Below are 19749 nucleotides of genomic sequence, written 5' to 3'. Positions count from 1 at the left end.
AAGATTCAGCAGCAAGATGCCACAAAGGCCTTTTGTAACTTCATCAGGATTTACAAGTGTTTCTGACGAAAGATGAAAGGTGACACCATTTGAGACACACCATAAAATAGTGAAGATTCAGCCCGTGTGTTATACTTTTGCTAACTCTCTTTCAAGCCTTACTCATCACCTGTTGATTGTTGACCAATGTATTATAGGCGATCAGATACTGCTCCCTGAAGATAAGCTATTCCAAACAGTTTGGATTTCCTATACTTTGTAGTATTTCATGGGAAGACTAGATTTCTAGGATTCTTGGTGTTTCCAGATTCCATGATGTTCTCTCTAACTTGTTCACTGAACAAACCTGATGTGTGAGATGCTCATCACCAAGCACACTTACTTGAATTCTTATTTTTATTAAGTTTTCCAGGACCCTATTTTATCCTACTTTTGGATTAAGAAAAAGAAAAAAAAAAGGCCCATTATTTTCTGAATATTCTTATGTAACACAGAGTCCTGTATTGACTTTTAAGACACAAAAATACAAACAAATTTTTTAAAAATAGAATGTTAGAATGTTTAGCTCCATGAAATAATCAACACTTTGATCTTCATTCAAAGATATTCTTTCTCCTCTGTCATACAGCTAAGGTAAGGGAAATGTCAGCCTCTTTCCTTCTCCCCTTCCTTCTTCCTTTCTCAGTAGCTGCTACTTCTGCCCTTCCAGGTTTGGGGCAGGAAAGATTGGAGAGTAGGAAAAAAGATCAGGAAAATCCTTCTTGTATCGGAGGGCAGGTTTCATTCTCTGAGTCTGGAAGTTGTTTGAAGAACGCTCTCTCCACTTTGCATGTTATCAGATTTTCTGGAGCCTTCCTTCCCTTGTTCTACTCCTCCCTCTGTTCATTAGTAGGGATCTCTGACTTGTAATTCTCCTCTCTTCTGCTTGCTTAGTCCTTCTGTAGCTTTTCAGAATTCAGAGGTTGAACTCTAACAATTCTCTTCATGAGTAGGTAAATAGGGCTGTAGGGCGGGGGGACAGGGCAGGAGGAAAATAATTAAACCATCCGTAATCTTATTCCCACCTTGTCCTAGTCATCAGCCAACTCAGCCTTTGAGTAGGGAGAAAAGAATTGTAAAAAGACATTTTGAGATGAGACATTGAGGAAGCAAGAATTATAAAGGAAGTTTCGATTGGCCCTACAGGAGAAGTACTTCCACTCAGTGTATAAAGAAGGAAATAATGTGATTCAAGTTTTAGACTCACAAAGTAATTAAACATCCACTGTATTTACTAGAAACTCTGAGGATCTGTGAATCTATTAAAAAATCCTAGAATAACTTTTCCTCCAGCAACAGAAAGACAGATTCTGCTTTTTTTTGCAGACTGTCTTAGAAAGTAATAGTGAAGTGAAAAACCCAAAGGTTTCAGTTTTATCCATATTCACCCATGGCTCTGTGGATCTGACCTAACTTGCTGATTGGTAGAATTTGGTCTCAACCTCCATTCTATCTGTTACATGGCATTGTAAAGCTGAAATTGCCTAAGACCTTTAATTTAAATTCCAAGCAATAGTTTGGAAAATCCCACAATGGCAAAAAGTTTTGGCAGCAAGAATGGAAAAGTGAGCTTTGTCAGGACAAAAGGACAGACCTAACCCCTGAAAGTAATCAGACACTCTTCAAAGAAGGTTTCTTAAAGTCAAAGCATGTACTGACTGGTTAGAAACTCCACTCCAACCAATTCTCTCTGAAGGTTAAAATTACACCAATTCAATGTCAGAGCTTTCATTGCAGGGTTGATATTGAAGTGTGATATTTAATTCAGTGGGATAGAATTTTCCAGTACAATTAAATCCAAAGCTATGGCTAACGTGACTATAAAAAGGACATTTGGTTATCCAAGTACTGTGACTCAGAGAATATGTTTGTTCATTTAAAATGTTCAACATACTGATAAATAAATTGATAAGTGATTTGTTAACTGAAGATGAGAGGGGAGAGTAGGAAGAAGACTCGCAAAAGGCAAGAAGATTAAAAGAAGATTAAGGTAGACTTTTAATCTCTTTCTATAATTTTTTCCTTCGCTTTTTATATATATTTAAAAGCCTGAAAATGTGCTTATTCATAGCCTCACCAGAAACAAATACATAAAGAAATCCAATGGACTTTTGTTAGACACCAATTATTAATTCAGAAAAATTTCTAGGAGAAATATAAAATTAGTCAAATACTAATGGAGCACACGGGTCCTCTGCATCCTGTGAAGCTACAACATAGACCAAGGGAGCTGAGCACACCTTAGCCAGGACCAAGATGTAGCCAATTAAGACTATTAAGCAGCATGAAGTCAGTCTAGAAAACTACAGGTCTGCATGGGGACTGCTTATACTTCTTCCTATGATAGATATTATTTTACTACTGCTATGAAATTTGAATTTATATGTCCTCTCCATTATTTTCACATTATCAATGTTTTTTTCCATGTTCTACATACTGTCAACCTATTGTAGTCTATAGCACTTTTTTAAAAAAATTTTTATTTATTTGTATATTTATTTATCTACTTATTGGCTGTGTTGGGTCTTTGTTGCTGCGTGCAGGCTTTTTCTAGATGTGGTGAGCAGGGGCTGCTCTTCATTGAGGTATGTGGTCTTTTCATTGCAGTGGCTTCTGTTGTTGTGGAGCATGGGCTCTAGGCGTGCAGGCTTCAGTAGTTGTGGCATGTGGGCTTAGTAGTTGTGGCGCATGGGCTTAGTTGCTCCGAAGCATGTGAGATCTTCCCAGACCAGGGATCGAACCTGTGTTTCCTGCATTGGCAGGCGGATTCTAACCACGGTGCCACCAGGGAAGTCCCTATAGTACTTCTTGCAAAGTCAGCCATGTTATTAATACCTTATTTATTTAATAATGATGATTGCTAATTATTTATTTCATGATGCTCACAACAAGAACTGAAATCCTCATTTTTCATATGGGAAAAATAGGAAGCTTAGTTTGTTCAATTAAGTTCCCCAAGGCCATTTACACAACTGAGAAGTGTCAAAGTCAGAAACCGAATATATACATGTCTTACTTTATTCAGGCTGCATGATCAAAACACCATTGCTCTTCATTCTCCCCCCCCCTTTGGGGTTGGCTTCTCATCCACAATGCTTGTCCAGCCCTGCCTGTCAAAAGGAAAGTGTTCTCTTAAATCAATATTCACTATAGTACTTGTTCCTAAATAATTTCGCCAACTTCCATTGCCTGCCTAGTGAACTGCATTTTCAAAGAAGCTTCTAAATACCTAGAAGGGCAAGGTCTAGTTCTATCAAATAAAGGTCTATCTGGATGCATTAGAGTCAATGGGCAGGTGAAATATTGGGGACGAGGTTTTCTCTCATATCACATTATGTAAACAACTTTTAACTGCACCAAAGTGGAAGGGAAGGCCAACTTCTCCCGTAGTTCCTCTGCTGTCTTGGGACTGTAAGTTACACAAAGACAAATATCCTGGAGGGAGGATGATGACAATAATAGGCAACAACATTGAACGGAAAACTCTTCCTGCATAATTGTAGAATATTTAATTTTTATTTAAAATTTCTATTAGTGTGCAAAACCTAATGAAAGTCTTTAAAAATATATATATAGAGAGAATAGCATATATGTCTCAGGCCAGGCAATATCTTTTATTAACAAATTTAATTTCCAGTAATCAAATCTTCAAATCTTCCTCAAAACATCATTAAAAAATTCCAGTTGTCTTGCCTCAGCCATTTCATTAGCTGATGCCCACAATTGAACTATCTCTAGAATTTTTATAAATTTTATTTGCAAAATATATTTTAGTTGAGTGATTTTTCCTCATGACCCTAAATCACCTAAGGGCTCAACTGTCTTTCTTCATATAGTACTGACTCCCCTTCTGTCAAAGTCAGAGGTCCTTTCACCCTGGGACATGCTGCCTTCCAGCCCTTGCTACCAAAACCCCCATGTTCCTAAAACATCAATGGGTCTTCTACCTGAAGTTGCCCTTTGAGGTAATACACACTTTTGAGTCATCTGTCTTTAATTTCCATCCTTTGCTTGTCTCCCACTCTAGCTTCAGTTAACTATCACCTGGTATTCGTGTGACATTACCATGATTTCAATGTCATGAATGCCATTTAAAGAGTTTCCATATTTTGCAACTCTCCTGTAGATTACCTCCCATCTCTGGGAAACACTGTGGCCTCCTAGTTCTAGTTTCTTATGTTTCCAAAGTGAGGAATTGAGCACAGAGAAAGGAAGTCATTTGCCCAACATTACACACCAGCAAACAGCAGAGTGGAGATTTTAACCCAGGCAGCCTCACTCCAGAGCCTGCTCGCCCAGCAATATTACAAAGTGCCCACAGGCGTTTGCATGGACAATACCGAGAAGACAGGATGCTGGGCAGCAAAGCAAATGAGGATGGATGGGCTTTCTGGATGAGCAGTGTTAAGTGTGTCCCAGACTCCACAGTTGTCTGAAAAGGATAAAAATCAACATGAAGGGGATATCAAAGATGAATGCTTTCAAGCTTGTAAATTCATTTTACTCAATCTCAGTGCATAAGAATACAGATGGCTGCATAATTTAAGCCGGTCTATGTAAATGATTAGCGAAATAACTAAAGCCCTTGGCCTTTGGGAAAATTGCCAGCGTGGTTCCAGATGTTTGGAACCTGTGCTCCCTGGACTAAGCCAGGCAGGGTCCCTTAGGTGAGTTAGTGCCATTCTGTGAATCACCGTCCAAACGTGTCGGCTATGCACTGTATTTTTATTTATTAAGCAACCATGAAAGACAAAGCTGCAGGGAATCCCCAAAGCACCAATAAACAATAAAAGAAAGCCCAACTGTTGTTTTGTTCACATTTCAGTTTTCCCAGATGCCCCTCTTCTCAAGCTGCAAAATTGCTATTCATCCCCATGTTGACTTTAACGAAATGTGGTCATCTGTAGGGATCGTTTTCTTTTAGGAGCAAATAGCAATGAAGCTTGCTATTTAAATCTTCCTTCCATTGATGCACTTGAGCATTTAAATTGCGCAGTTAAAAGTAATGAGCACTTAGTACCATTTTCTGTCTGCATCAAACTGCGTTCTCCCATTATCTAAGAGAAGGTGTTTCATTCTGAGCTTCTCAGATGAAATAGGAGAGACTTTTTAGCTGTTTTTCTTTTTTATTCTCATAATTCCTTGGTTCTCCCAAGTCTTAGCCCAACCGCTTTTAGTTCTTGCATGCTTTCTTTAAATGATAAAGAGCTCCTTGAAGCTGTCTCAGCAATAATGCCTTCTGCTTGCTTTTAAAAGGCTGTCAAAATTAGTGAGTCCACAACATAAGTGTTTTCTCTATCATTCTTCCTCCAAATCAGTGATATTAGCTTCTTCTGCTGTGGAATTCTTTATGAAATAGTAAAAAAAATAAAAAAATAAAGATTAGCATATTTTACTTGTAGCTCAATATGTGACTTGCTTTTCTTCCAAGGCAATGATTTCCAGAGGTGTCACAGTAAAAAAAATAATGATTTAAAAATAAACTTACTGATGTTCAGTGACCCAGGCTTTAGAGTGTGGCTTCACCCAACTACTAATTCTCCACATTAAGAAGGATTTACCCTCAGAGATCTCAGTTTAGATACAGTGTCTGTTTTTCAATTAGATTCTGCTTTGCCCTCCCTCCTTGGCTGGATACATTGAAATACCAGGCAGGGAAATGGCCCCTTCAGAGTGGTACCCCAAGTCAATGGCTCAGTTTGTACTAAACAGTGTCCATCTGGCTGATGGTCCACTTGCCATCCTGCTCCCCACCACCCTGGGCCCCCCTCAGCTGGTCTTCCTCACTGTTTCAAGGAGTAACAGGGAAGCAGCACACCTCACAGTTTTCCTCTGTAAACAGCATCTTCGCCTAACGTACACTAGACCTGCTCATACCCAAGGGGGTCCAGCCACTAATGCACCACATGCCTCTCACCTGTGTCTAACGACTTGATTTTGCACTACGGTATGCTTTTTTAAATAAAAAAATTTTTTTTTTTAAAAAGGAAAACCAAGTATAAATCCAACAGTAACTCTGTGTTTTTGGAATATGCTAGTATATAGACACTGAAATGACATAACAAAATAGAATTTCGTGAGTTATTTTTTAACAACAAGCAATCAAGGAAGCATGGAAACTTGTTGAAAACAATGTTTAAGTAATTTAACCAAAACTGAATGAGTCTATATTTAACATTTAACATTAGAGAGAGAGAGAAGATTCCTCAGCTCTCTCATTGTAACTTGCCAATAAAAGAATTCATGCTGTAGCTTCATTAATTTTGTTTTCATCACATTATTTCAATTATTATTTTTAAATATATGCCCAAAATATATACGATATCTAAAGAATGATGACAAATACCCATTTAGCTACCATTGTACATTATCAATAATTTTTAATTCCATTATGTTGAATTTATTTACAGTTATGTAAAAATATTAATATTACTAAACAATGTGTTTTTTGATTTGTCCTAACTACACGTTTATAATGATGGAATCACACCACATATATGTGTAGCTTTGTGTGCATGAGATTTTCTCTTATTGCTCAATGTTAACTTTTTCAGATGCATGCATGTATAAATGTGTGAATCTAATTTGTTTATTCTGGTCTTAGAAGAAAAAGAGCTGCTTCCAGGTTATTGCTTTTGTGCAAATGCAGCTGTGAACATTATTGTACATACCTCCTGGTGCATATAGCCAAGAATTTCTTTACAGTATATTCCAAGGAGTGGAACTGCTGTTTTAGGTAACGTACATGTTTACCCTAACTAGGTAAAGCCAAACTTTTTCCCCAAAGAACCACTGATTAATGAGAATCCTAATCTTCTAAACACCTCCAGCCTTAGATATAAAAATTTTCCCAGAAGGTTATGTGTCAAATGGCAACTAATTGTAATTTTATCTTTATTTCTCTGGTTCCTAATTGAGTTTAACAGTTTTTTCATACAGTATTAGCCATTAATGATTCTTCTGTCCTGAACTGCCTGTTCACATTTTTGCACATTTTTCTATTGAGTTGTTTGTTAATTTTTTTATATATTTAATTTTGTATGTTCTATACACTAACTTTATCAGTTACAGTGTTATGTGTGGCTGATATTGTGTCCTAGTTTGCTTGTTTTCTAACTCTCTTTATCGTGTTTTATGAAGAACAGAAGTTCTTAATTTGAACATGGTACCATTTAGCCATCTTTCCTTATCTGTCTATAATTGTTTTTATTCAACAGTTATGTTGCCACCACTAAGTGACAAATACATTACCCTATATTATCGTCAATTTAAAATTTTTTGATCAATCTGGAACTGATTTTTAGCTAACTTCCAAAACCAATCCACTGATCAACAACCCCATTTCTGTCATACTTTACTATTTCCATATACATATGGCTCTGCTTCCAGATTCTTAGTCATTGCATGCATCTATCTGCCTTTTCCTGCATTAATATCCACTGTATTCATAATAGTAGCTTTTTAATAAGAATTACATATGGTAGGGCAGGTATTCCTGACCCAATCTTCCTCTGCAGGTGTGATTGATCATTATGACCCTTTGCTCTGCAGACAACTATATGTATGGTTAAATCATACTGGTTCCATGAAAAACTATTTTGAAAATTTTACTGGCAATACCAAGAATCTCTGGATCAATTTTGGGGGAAACTGACAAATTTGTGATACTGAGCCCTTCTATCAATATACGTGGTCTGACTTTCCATTTATTTAGGTCTTCTTTGATGTCTTTCAGCTAATGTCATACTATTCTTCATAAGAGACTGGTACATGCTTTTAGTTTTATTCCTATGACACATTTTTGCTGCCCTTGTATGTAGTGTCTTTTATTTAACAAATTCTAAATATTATTTGCTGGTATATAAAAATAAAATGGACTTTAGTACCTTGAATCTTCTATCCAGCAACTCTGTTCAATCACCTTATTATCTCAGTGATTTGTGGATTACCTTGCGTTTTCTCTTTCCTTTAAGATAAGGATGGTGTAGTAGTGCACCCTGGAAAAGGCTGGGAGAAATGAACATTCACTTCAGAGCTGAGATGCATGTGATAAGCTATATAACACTGATATAGAGAAGAATGTGAACAATGCACAAGCCACCCAGGCACCCTCAAACTGGGAAGTCTCTGAAGAGCTTGTGTAGAAGATGTCTGGGTGAATTTCTTTTTAGTTGCCTATTCATTGTTCAAGTTTGAATCAAACTATTCAAAGACTTCCTCCATAGGTTTGTTACTCTCTGCTATCTTCTGGTTCAAAAATTAATTGTTGATTAGTTCATTAAAAATGAATTTTTTACCTTTTAGAGAGCATATTAAATACAGTATTACATGGAACAAATGTTAAAAAGAGGACAAAATGATAGCATTTTTGATGAATACAAAGTGTTTTGAAAACATCCCTACATCAAGTTCAATTTTTTGCAACAATTATTCATCAAGGGCCTTCTACAGGCAAAATCCTGACCCATTAAGAAAAGTATTTGTTTGGTTATCCTGTGCTAGGAAAAATTAAGAAGACAGTAAATTTAACTAATATAAGCCATCAATCTTAGAAACAGAAATAACCCGCACCCTCATCTTTACTCTGTAATAGGTTTATCACCCTGATTTATTGGATAATTGCCTAATCCATCTTGCATATGCAGACAAGAATTCATCAACCTGAGGTACTTAAATGTATTCATCGTTGAAAGAAAACTTCAACTAGCTAGCCATTACATCCTAATTCATTGGCTATGGTCATCACTCAACACTTTCTAGGGAAAAGTCATACAAAGGAAATGCTTATGAGAATTCTTTTTCTGACTCAGTGAAAATTCTAATATTTTTCTATTCATGTCTAAAACATGGAAATACTATGGTAATATTTATCCTACCTCAACCCAAATAGTTCCAGGGATAAAATTCCTGGCTCTACCTCTTACAAGAAGCAAATCCTTGTAAGCATAAGAAATTCCTGAACATGTGTTTAGAATTTCAAAATTGTTACCTTCTCCCTTTCCTTCTCCTTTCCTCCCTGTGGTGGGAGTGAGGGGAGTAGGGAAGTTATATCTTTCAGAGGAGGTAACAATTTGAAGACAATTAGATGTTAGGTATTTAAAAGATTTAAAATATTAAATGTCCTTCCATTTATTTCTTTATTTATTTGAGCTACTCAAGTCTTCTATACTTGTTACATCTGCTAGTAATACAGAAACAATTTATTAATAATCAATGCATTCACCTATTGGTGAAAATTTATAATATTTATATCTATCTATGTATATATTTTATTTTATTTTTTTATAAATTAATTTATTTTATTGGCTGTGTTGGGTCTTTTTTGCTGTGCGCGGGCTTTCTTTTTAGTTGCGGTGAGTGGGGGCTACTCTTCGTTGTGGTGTGCGGGCTTCTCATTGCCGTGGCTTCTCTTGTTGTGGCGCACAGGCTCTAGGCACGTGGGCTTCAGTAGTTGCAGCACACAGGCTCAATAGTTGTGGCACACGGGCTTAGTTGCTCCACGGTATGTGGGATAGTCCTGGAGCAGGGATTGAACCCTTGTCCCCTGCATTGGCAGGCAGATTCTCAACCACTGCTCCACCTAGGAAGCCCTATCTATGTATGTATTTTAGATCATCCTGGTGTGAATATCCTTATATATGCTTCCTTTTACAGAAGTGAACAAGAATGTACTAAAGATATTTGGACATTATATTTTCCCAAAGGGAAAAAAAATCCTACCAAGACCTCCCCACCTATACATTCTTACATTAGCAGAATCAGAGATTCAAGGGCCTAGAAATTATATACATCCTTCCTCAATCTACAGAACACACCCAGGAGATTCTTTAAATTCAGTTATGTGTTTCTCCATATGTCCCCCTAGTAAATTCTCACGCCCATGTACTCTATCTTTGTCCATACCAATTACCTCTATCAGATTCTGTAAGATTTGTTCTCTAGATTAGCTATGATATTTAGTATCCCAGGATTGCCTAATATGTGATATAATCAATAATGTAGCTGGTAGGAAAAAATTACTTAAATGTGGCTGAATGCAGTTTAGCTGAAACCCAGCTATTCAATTCAACAATTTATTCAAAAATTAATACATATGAGAACTTTGCTAAAAATGAATACATATAGGAACTGATTTTTCAAGTATTCTTTTGTTAAATATTGTGCAACCACCTATTAACCTTTTTAATATTCGTACAGACCATTTCCTAAAATGCAGTGTGTATAATATATAAATATTTACATTTTGTCAGTAGAAATGATACAGCATTTTAAAAAATTTACCCTAATTTATTTAGGCTGTTTTGTTTCATGTTGTGGAAAGTTTGAATTTTTGCTATATGTTAGACTTTTCTAGGTAAAATCTTTCTCTAATTTTGTAGTACCAATTATCAGCCATTATCTGCTTATTTCACTATTTTTTTGCCTGTATTTCTGATCCATTCATATATAACTATGCCCACTCTTTCAGTTTTCATAGAGAAACATTAGATTAACCCAAATATCAAACAAAAGTGGCTTAGTTAAAAAAAAAACTGCTTATTTTTTCCCCTTGTACAAAAAGGAAAACATAGATAAGCAGAATAGGCATAATTGTCTTTAAAGTGTTATTTTTAAAGTAGAAAAATCGCATCCTTCAAATTTCAGTACTTTTTTTATTAATGATTCATTATTATTCTTTTTTCTTTTTTTCCATATTTTAAAAGAAATGCATGTTTTATTTTAAAAATAGAAAATACAAATTTTTTAATATTTTAAAATAGAAAAATACAAAAAAAAAGGCACAAAAAACCCTAGGATTTTACCTCTCCAAACTATCTACTAACCTTTTAATTATCTGTACAGATTCTTTTCTAAAATACAAAGTATCTTTATTATATATTATATAAATATTTGTGTCTTACTTGTCAGCAGAAATGGGATTATATCATTATTTTATAACCTACAATGATTTATTAAGGCAATCTACTAACTGCTAGAAATTTATTTTATTCCAACATCTTCTTATCTTAAACAGAGTATGCAGGAACAATTTTAATGTGAATTAGAAATGTAAAAACAAAAAGATAAGGAACATTGATTGGTTAAACATGAAAGAACATGACTGAAATGATATTAAATATTAAAAGACAAAAATGTAGAAAAATACCTATAAATTGGAAAAGAATATGTAATGATGCATCAAAGTCTGCAAAGTGCCCCATGGTGCACCAAAAATAACTAATACTAAAAAAAAAAGCAGTGTCCAGGAATTTTCATTTAAACCCCATCATCATTTCAGCCAAAATGACCTGTTGACCAACTTGCTTTTAACTAAATTGCTTTCAATGAAATTATAGTACACAAAATTGCATTTGTCCACGCTGCTTTTCTAAGCTTTTTTTTTTAATGGTCAAAGTATATGTTGCTATTAGGACAGAATTAGGAATCTGGAAGCCATTTTTGTCCCATGCTTAGTTCTTTCCTCTACCTCTGCACCACTCTCTCTCTCTCTGATCATCTTAATCCTCACATTTCTTCACAGATCAGTTTCTATCCCCGGACCATGAGGTTCTTCCTGTGAATGTAAACGTTGTTTGGAAGAAGACCTTCTTCATACCATAGCTTCAGAGATCCTCTGGAGTTAATGGCTTTTTAACCATAGAATATCTAACTCTAACTCTCCTAGTTTTAGGATATTCCCGTCAGTCTTTTTTCATACTAAATTACAGGTATCATATTTTTTACCTCTCCTTATGAGATGAAGACAACATTTTAAGTGAACTCTTGAATAAAATATTTGGTGCTATATAACCAATGAACAAATTAACTGGCTACTCTATTGCACATTGAAAAAGTTCATGATAGCACTCTCATTCCATATATACCAAGAACACTCTATTTCCGCCACCTTATGGCTTCATCCTCCAATTCCCAAAGCTATCTGCACAATGTTATTTCCATAATAGCAATGCAATAGAAAAAGCCCCCAAATTATCAATATGCTAATATTCACAGCCTTTCTCCCCTGAATTCCAAAGGTTCTTGTTTGAAAGGCCATCTATTGACGTCTTCTCTGTAGCCCCAAGTCCAATCAGCAGGCGGTCTGTGAGACTGCACTTTCCCAGTAGCTGTACCTAGAGCAAGGGAAGGGTGTAGTATCACAGGGTAGAGGGTTTGGTAAGAGTGAGACGTGGTGGACATGGTACGTGAGAGTATGTTGAGTGAGGGTTGAAAGGTAGGGAGGAACAAGTGAAATAGAGGAGCAGAATGGCAGGAAGGAACAGGAAATTTTTACGTTTGTTTTGTATTTGTGTGATTTTCATGAATGTATAATATCAAAAGAGGAAATTATGTTTGAAAGCATGTATGGTAAACTTCCTGTGTCGTGGGCAGAGTAGAATCTCTTGCTGGACTTGTTAAGAAGGTGAAAAGCAAAAATGACGCCTCAATGTTTGTGGAATCAGATTTGCGTTTCCTTTTAACATGATTTTTTGCAGAGACTGGATCATGTGGAAAATAAATATGATCACCTGGTCAAGAGCTGAATAACTTGTCCTGACCGCGTTCACACAGGTAAACTTAGAATAAAAACCACCCTCCACTTGATGACAAGCTCCCAGGGAAGACTCTATACCAACCGGCAAGTCTGGTTCCCTTGCCATCATTTTTGCTTCATCCACCTAACAGAAATTTGCACAACATTCACCAACTACATTCCATCTCAAATTTCTTTTAACTCTATAATGAACCCGTATCTTATTTTGCATTAATCCCTTTGAGTCTAACCACATCACACTCAGCATCTCACTTGAGAATGGAATACAAATCTGTCATCTGAGCAATACTGAAGTCTTGCTGTAACATGACGAGCTGCAGTGTTTAGGAAATTGCATTGTTCTGGATAGAAAACCTGAGAAATCATGCTCCATCTACAAATCCCTCTATACCTAATGGCATCCTTTTATCACTACCAAGCCAAGAGGACCAGAACTCACACTGGCAGTAACAGGAAGGGAATAACACTGTCAATATATCAGATATTCAATTCAAGTGCTACCACAGCGGCAGCAAGATTTTGCACATATTTTTTCAAAAGAAACCCTACCATAGTATAAGTCTCTCCTCAAGAATTCATCCGGACCTACTTTGTAAACTCCCCATGTCTCACTTTCCTTGCCACTTTTGTCTATTACTCCTCGGAAGCATATCTTTATATTTGCCCTTATTTGATTTGCAATATCCTGTCTTATGAAGGTTGTCCTGGTCCTTACGTTTATGTTTCCCCTAGATCTACCTATTTTGTTCACTGTTACGTTCCTGGCACTTAGGACAATGTTGGTACCTAGTACATGTGTCTGTTTGACGGTGCCTATAACTGAGACTCCTGTCTCAGTTCTGAAAGCTCAAACTATGCACCCTAAGGTAGCATAAAGGATCTGCACCAACTTTAATCACCAAAGGAAAAAAATTCATAGAAGTTCATAATAGTTAAGTTAAAGATAGGAGAAAGTGCAGAAAAATCCCGTTAAGAAAAATGGCTAACGACAAAATAGTGTTTTGCAATTATTTACAATGCTCTAGGAGCTGAAGTTTGTGAAGAAACCCAGACTAGTGGTTTCTAAGAAGGTGCTTACCTTTGTTAGGGTAGTCAGGAAAGGCCCCTCTGAGGATATTTTAGTAAGAGAACCAAATAACGAGAAGCAGAGAGTCATGTGCAAACTTGAGAGAAGATCATTCCAGGCACAAAAAAGAGCAAGTTCAAAGGCCCTGAAGCAGGGGTGAGTTCAGCATGTTCTAGAGATAGGACCAGCGAATGAAGTGATGGTAAGAGGTATTACCAAAATTAAAGAACATTAGAAAAATCATTAATATTTAAGGATGAGATTATGTTATTTTTCCATATCCATAACCTGGAAATTGTTAGATATCCTGTCCGGACATTTGAAACAAAGAAAGTTAGTTCCTTCACCTATAGTAATATACAAGGAAATATTTCCTAAGTATATGTTATATGAGTTTCCTTAATTTGCTATTTTTAATAAATGTTATTGAAGAATAGCAGACATATACAGAAGTGCCCAAAGCCTAAGAGCAAACAGCACACATTTTCATTTGACAGTTCTAATTATGTACCTGGCCATGCTCTAAGCACTGGATGCAGGGGTGAAATGAAAGAGATCACACATCTTTCATGCAGCAGTTATTTGAAAAGCAGGAGATAGAAAATCAATATGTAAACAAACAAATAAATAAAACCATTTCTCATGTTGGTCATTGCTATAATGTGAGTAAAGCTGGATAACTGTATAACAAATCTCACTATATTTGGCTTTATTGATATTAGATTAGAAAAAGAAAACTTCTACAACCTTGGTTTTCATTTTTAGTACATATAAGTATCACCTGGGGAACTTGTTAGGACTTCACTTACCCAAGGCTCCACCACAGAGATGGGGTTGGGGTCTAGATATATGCATTTTAATAATCATCTTATGTAACCTTAAGCAGCTGAATGCATGGGGAAAAACTTTTTTAAAAGAATAATCTAGATGGTAAAAATTAAAATTTACCCCAGGACTATCTAGAGAGATAGAGACAGAGGCAGACAGAAAAGAAATAAAAGAAGGAAGGAAGGAAGGAGGGAAGGAAGGAAAGAAAGAAGAAAGGAAAGAGAGAAGAAGGAAAGAGAGAAAGAAAGAAAGAAAGAAAGAAAGAAAGAAAGAAAGAAAGAAAGAAAGAAAGAAAGAAAGAAAGAACGAACGAACAGATTGTTCTGGTGGATAGTTTCCAGTGAAATAGTGATCCCAGTTAGGAGAGTATATTATCACTGTATAGATTTAGTACATATTTGAAATCTTAAGTATTAAGATAAATGATCAAAGAATTATAAATTCTCAGACTTGAAAAGTTGTGCATTTAAATGTTTATGCAGTTGAAATTATCAGGCATTATTAAAATAATATATTTTCATATAGATTTTGAAAGCTATATTACAATGGAAGAAAAAAAAAGGATTACCAAGTATAGGTACATATGAAAAAGTGTAAGTTGTTAGGGATATCTATTTATAAAATTTTATATTCTATGAATTACAGAAGTCAAAATAAGAGTATAAGTTTCAACAAATTATATGTGTAAAATATATACATGAATATTAGCAAGAACTGAAATAGAAATTTATAGGATGCAAAATATTTTTGCTTTTCCTGTTCACAAGTGTTTTGTTTTTCTATAAAGTTTCTCAAGCACCTTAGGAAATATATAATTAAAATTCCCTGGCATACTCTTTATCAATAGAAAAGAAAGCTTATCTCATGGGAGGAAGCATTATTTTTGTTTCTTTCTGTTAATGAGCCTGGAATCTGTGTCCTGTGATAGTTATTTATTCATTTCTCTTTGGGTGACACAACCTTCTGAATAAAGTTTGCCTCTTGTCTTCCGAGCATCTCAGTCTAAAAACCTAAGGAAATGAAAGATATAAGGGGAGAAAAAGAATTGTCAGTGTTTACCAGGCTGAAAATTATTTTCCAAATATTTGCATAATAATGCCTATACTGGCCTCGCAGCATCTCTAAGTTTTTTTTTTCTTTTAAGCATCTTACTTTCCCTCTTTTTTTTTTTTTTCAAAAAAACTTGTTTAAAAAGAGTTTCATAGCTGCTTAACATACTCCAATGCCGGGATCAACTCGGCGACTTGAGGTGAGTGACGGGTGCCGCAAGCTTGAAGAACACACAGACACAGACTGAAGAGAAAGATGGGACCGGGGGACTCAAGACCTCTAGGATCAAGAGCCCTGCTGACTCATCCCAGGTTGCTTTTATTGAGTTCGTGGGCTAACATTCTCAGGTTACACTCATAAACAATCAAAGGCCTCACATGACTGGGGCAATGATCCTTGTTTGCCTCCTGGGTCCGAGCTGAGCAGGTGTGGATTTGAGCTGGGGGTGGAGAGCAAAACAGCCCTGGGGGCAGGAGACCTCTCTCAGATATTGGGGGTCTGTGCCCCACCCATGTTGGCCCCTCTGCGACTGTGCCTGTCTTAGGTTGTTCCTCCTCTGAGGAATCTTACCCGTCTTTGGCTAACCAGCCATCCCTCAGGACCAAACAGGGTGATATTAGTCTCCACGCCCCGCACCCTCAGCTCCTCCACTGCTCAAGAATCCCATTGCTTGGCCCACATCAAAAAGGTTCCCGAATGTCTTCCCACACTCCAAGTTATCTGAGAAATTTTTTAGACCTGAGTAGGGGGAGGGAGGTGAAAACAATTTGTGAGGTATCTGACTGGGAAGGACACCTACAGAAAAATTTCAAGTACATGTGTAAATAACATTTACATGAAAAATTTAAAAGACTATCATCATTCTCCCAGACCATTCTATTGCTCAGCTACATGATTTTTGTTGGAACATAAGAAAGTAGACAAGCAGAAGGAAGCTTGGAACTTGAAAGGTAAGTTATGACTTTGCACTGACAGTTTCTAAGAGGAAATTAATTATGTCTTTTAATAGAGGGATACTAAGGGGAAGTGGAAGTCTACAGAAGATTGAGGAAAAGGCGATAAAAATTTTGATACTTGAATAAGGTATTTTAATTCCCAGATGAGGGTCCAGTGACAAGTACCATAAAATCAGGGTGACCCAATAAAGACTTGCGATGAGCTAATTTTACTCAAGAATGAGGAAAAAATCAGCATGAATAATAATTGAAGATTAGAGGAAAATGTATTTAATATACTTAACTTTGTAAAAAAGAAATTCTGACCTAAATTATATATTATTCATTTAAATGCATAGTATTTAAATGCACTAGATAGTAATTCTCATAGACACTAAGTAGAGCTCTGTTAAGCACTCTTGGTGTTTTAAAAGAGTAGAAAAGGGGCTTTGGTTTAAATCTCTCAGTTAATCATGCTAATAGGAAAGTCTGGAGGTTAATATGAGGACTTAGCTCAGCTATCTCCACATACCAGGTAGATAAATATGGACATTTGAAGTATAATGCCCAGAAGATAAATTTTTTAAAAATCCTTGAGTTGTAACCTACAAAATACATAAAAATATTTTTAAAATATTAGTGTATATATATACATACACTAATATTATATATATATATATATATATAATCTCCAAACTGTTCCTAGATTTTCAGCGAGATCAGTTTTGCCAGCTGCTAACTTTAGAAAACATAGGAAAGCCCACCTAATCACTGCTATTATGATTATGATTCCTCATCTTTGAAGCATACTTTCAGTGAATAATATTCTAAGCTCTATGTTAGGTTGGAGGAGAAAGGTAATTACATTCTTGAACTTTCCTGGATGGATTCAGATGTCACAATCTATTTTTTTCATTATTTGGGCCAGAGATAGAGTCAGAAATATGTTCACTGTGACCAGGAAAAAAGATCTAATCTCTTGAATTAATATTTTAATATTATTTATTACTGCTAAATAGTAATTGGTCTCCCAGTTTAGTTCCACATATGGACATGGAATATTTCCCCATTTTATAGCCATTCTTCTTCTACAATGGTTCTATTAAAAAGTCATACTTCTAAGGGCTGCATCTGGCGCTCTTGTGTTGGAAGTGTTTTCTTCAGAGAACAGATAGCCAGCAATAACTTAATTTGCCTTGTGATGCTCCAGCTTTTGTAGAAGAATCTATCTTCCCTCAGAATATATATTCTATAAGTCCAACACTAAACATGTGCTAATTTTAAAGAATAGAATCTCCTACTCAGATAATCAGTACTGTTACTCCTATATCTCATTTCAATTCCTATACTCAGATACTCCTCTTAAGTGCTTTCATATTTACTGTTTGGTTTATAAATTGTAATGTCTGCCACCAAAATACCAGACGTTTCTTTTGCACTTTGAGTTCCATTTAGGATGTTAAGACTCTCTTTGCAGCTGAATTGTGAAACTATTACTTGTAGATTTATATTGAACTTTGAATTTTGTGGAATCATAGAAATCAAAATTATTTACCTCATGGCCTGACCATAGAGTTAAGTTTAAAAATCTAATTTTTAAATTTTAGCTCTATATTTGACAAAAAAATATGCATTTATTAATGTTTCCATCAGTAACAGTGGTATGGTATATTTAGTTATCTTTCTTCTGGATTTTTTTCTGGTGATATTTTCTTCTAGCTGTAAAAGCAGACAAAATTCTAATCCAATCCCATTTCTTTTATTTACTAACAATCAACTTTTGAACCTTACTTAAACTCTCCTACTTTGTTTCTTTAATCTGTATAATAAGCACAATGTCACTGTCACAGGCCATTATAAAGATTCAATGACTATATATAAAATAGATAATGAATAAGGACTTACTATATAGCACAGGGAACTCTACTCAATACTCTGTAATGACCTATGTGGGTAAAGAATCTAAAAAAGAGTGGATATATGTATATGTAAACTGATTCACTTTGCTGTACAGCAGAAACTAATACAACATTTTAAATCAACTACACTCCAATAAAAATTAAAAAAAAAATTTTAAATCTTAGAAAAAAATAAATAAGATACGAGGATCTAATGTATAGCACAAGGAATATAGTCAATATTTTATACTATCTTTAAATGGAGTATAATCTGTAAAAATATTGAATCATTATGTTGTACACCTGAAACTAATATAATATTGTAAATGAACTATACTTCAATAAAAAAAATAAATGAAATAAAGTAAAAAAAAAGATTCAGTAAGAGGTTATGTTCAGCAAACATTACTTTCCTTCATCTAACTTTTTAAAGCTTTTTTTCTAATTAAAAATTTTTGAGATAATAGTTTCACATGGAGTTGTAAAAAATGATATAGATATTTCTCCTTACCTTTTAATCAACTTTCCTCAATGGAAACATTTTGCAAAACTGTAGTACATTATCACAGCCAGGATATAACATTGATAGAATCCACAGATCTTATGCAGATTTCCCCAGTTTTATCTGTATCACTGTGTATGTGTAGTGCATGTGTGTATTTAAAATTTTATTTTAAAGTAATTTTAAACTTATAAAAAGCTAAAAGAATAATACCAGGAGCATTTTTTCTTTTTCTGAAGTCATTTTAAATTGCCAACCTGATGCCCCATCCCAAATATATAAGTATGAATATCCAACAAACAAGGTCACTGTTCCACATATCTGCGATATTACCATCAAAATCAGGAATTTAACATGGGTACATTATTACCATCTAATCTACAGACTTTATTCAAGTTTCACTGTTTTCCAATAATATCCTTTCTAGGAAAGGATCCAATTCTATTTAGTTGGCACGTCTGTTAAGTCCCGTTCAGATTGGATCTACTCTTCTGTCTTTATTTGACTTAACGTGATTTGACACTTTTAAAAATTGTAGGCCAGTTATTTTATAGTATGTCCCTTAATTTGGGTTTGTCTGATTTTTCTTCATGACTAGATTCAAGTTAAGTATTTTTGGCAGGAGTATCAGAAAAGTAATACCAAATTATTCTCACTGCATTCTATTGACTTATAAGCAAATTCAATGGGTGCCATTACTGGGGGTATTAAACATAAGCACTTGATTAAGGCAGTTTCTTCCAGGTTTCCCCAGTAGTAAAGATTTTCTCTTTCACCTTTGTAATTGATAAGTATTTTGTGCAGAAGTTCTCTGAATTTATAGAAATATCTTGTGCATCATTTAATGCTCATCAAAATGTTTCACATGCATTGATGGTTTTGGCTGAGTTACTTAT

At 35.2% G+C, this 19749-nt stretch overlaps 1 long non-coding RNA gene across 1 annotated transcript; it reads right to left on the bottom strand.

Moving 5' to 3' along the window:
* Positions 1–4594: 4594 nt before the first annotated feature.
* Positions 4595–13841, bottom strand: LOC130830408 (uncharacterized). The gene is made up of 3 exons (XR_009047789.1): positions 13653–13841; positions 7926–8046; positions 4595–5385 (listed from the first exon to the last, which is right to left on the bottom strand). It is a non-coding gene; the product is annotated as an uncharacterized LOC130830408 (long non-coding RNA).
* Between the last annotated feature and the right edge of the window lie 5908 nt (positions 13842–19749).

Source organism: Hippopotamus amphibius, chromosome 10 (genome assembly GCF_030028045.1).
Source record: "Hippopotamus amphibius kiboko isolate mHipAmp2 chromosome 10, mHipAmp2.hap2, whole genome shotgun sequence".
Classification (NCBI taxonomy): Eukaryota; Metazoa; Chordata; class Mammalia; order Artiodactyla; family Hippopotamidae; genus Hippopotamus; species Hippopotamus amphibius.
This window is presented reverse-complemented; position numbering and strand designations above follow the sequence as displayed.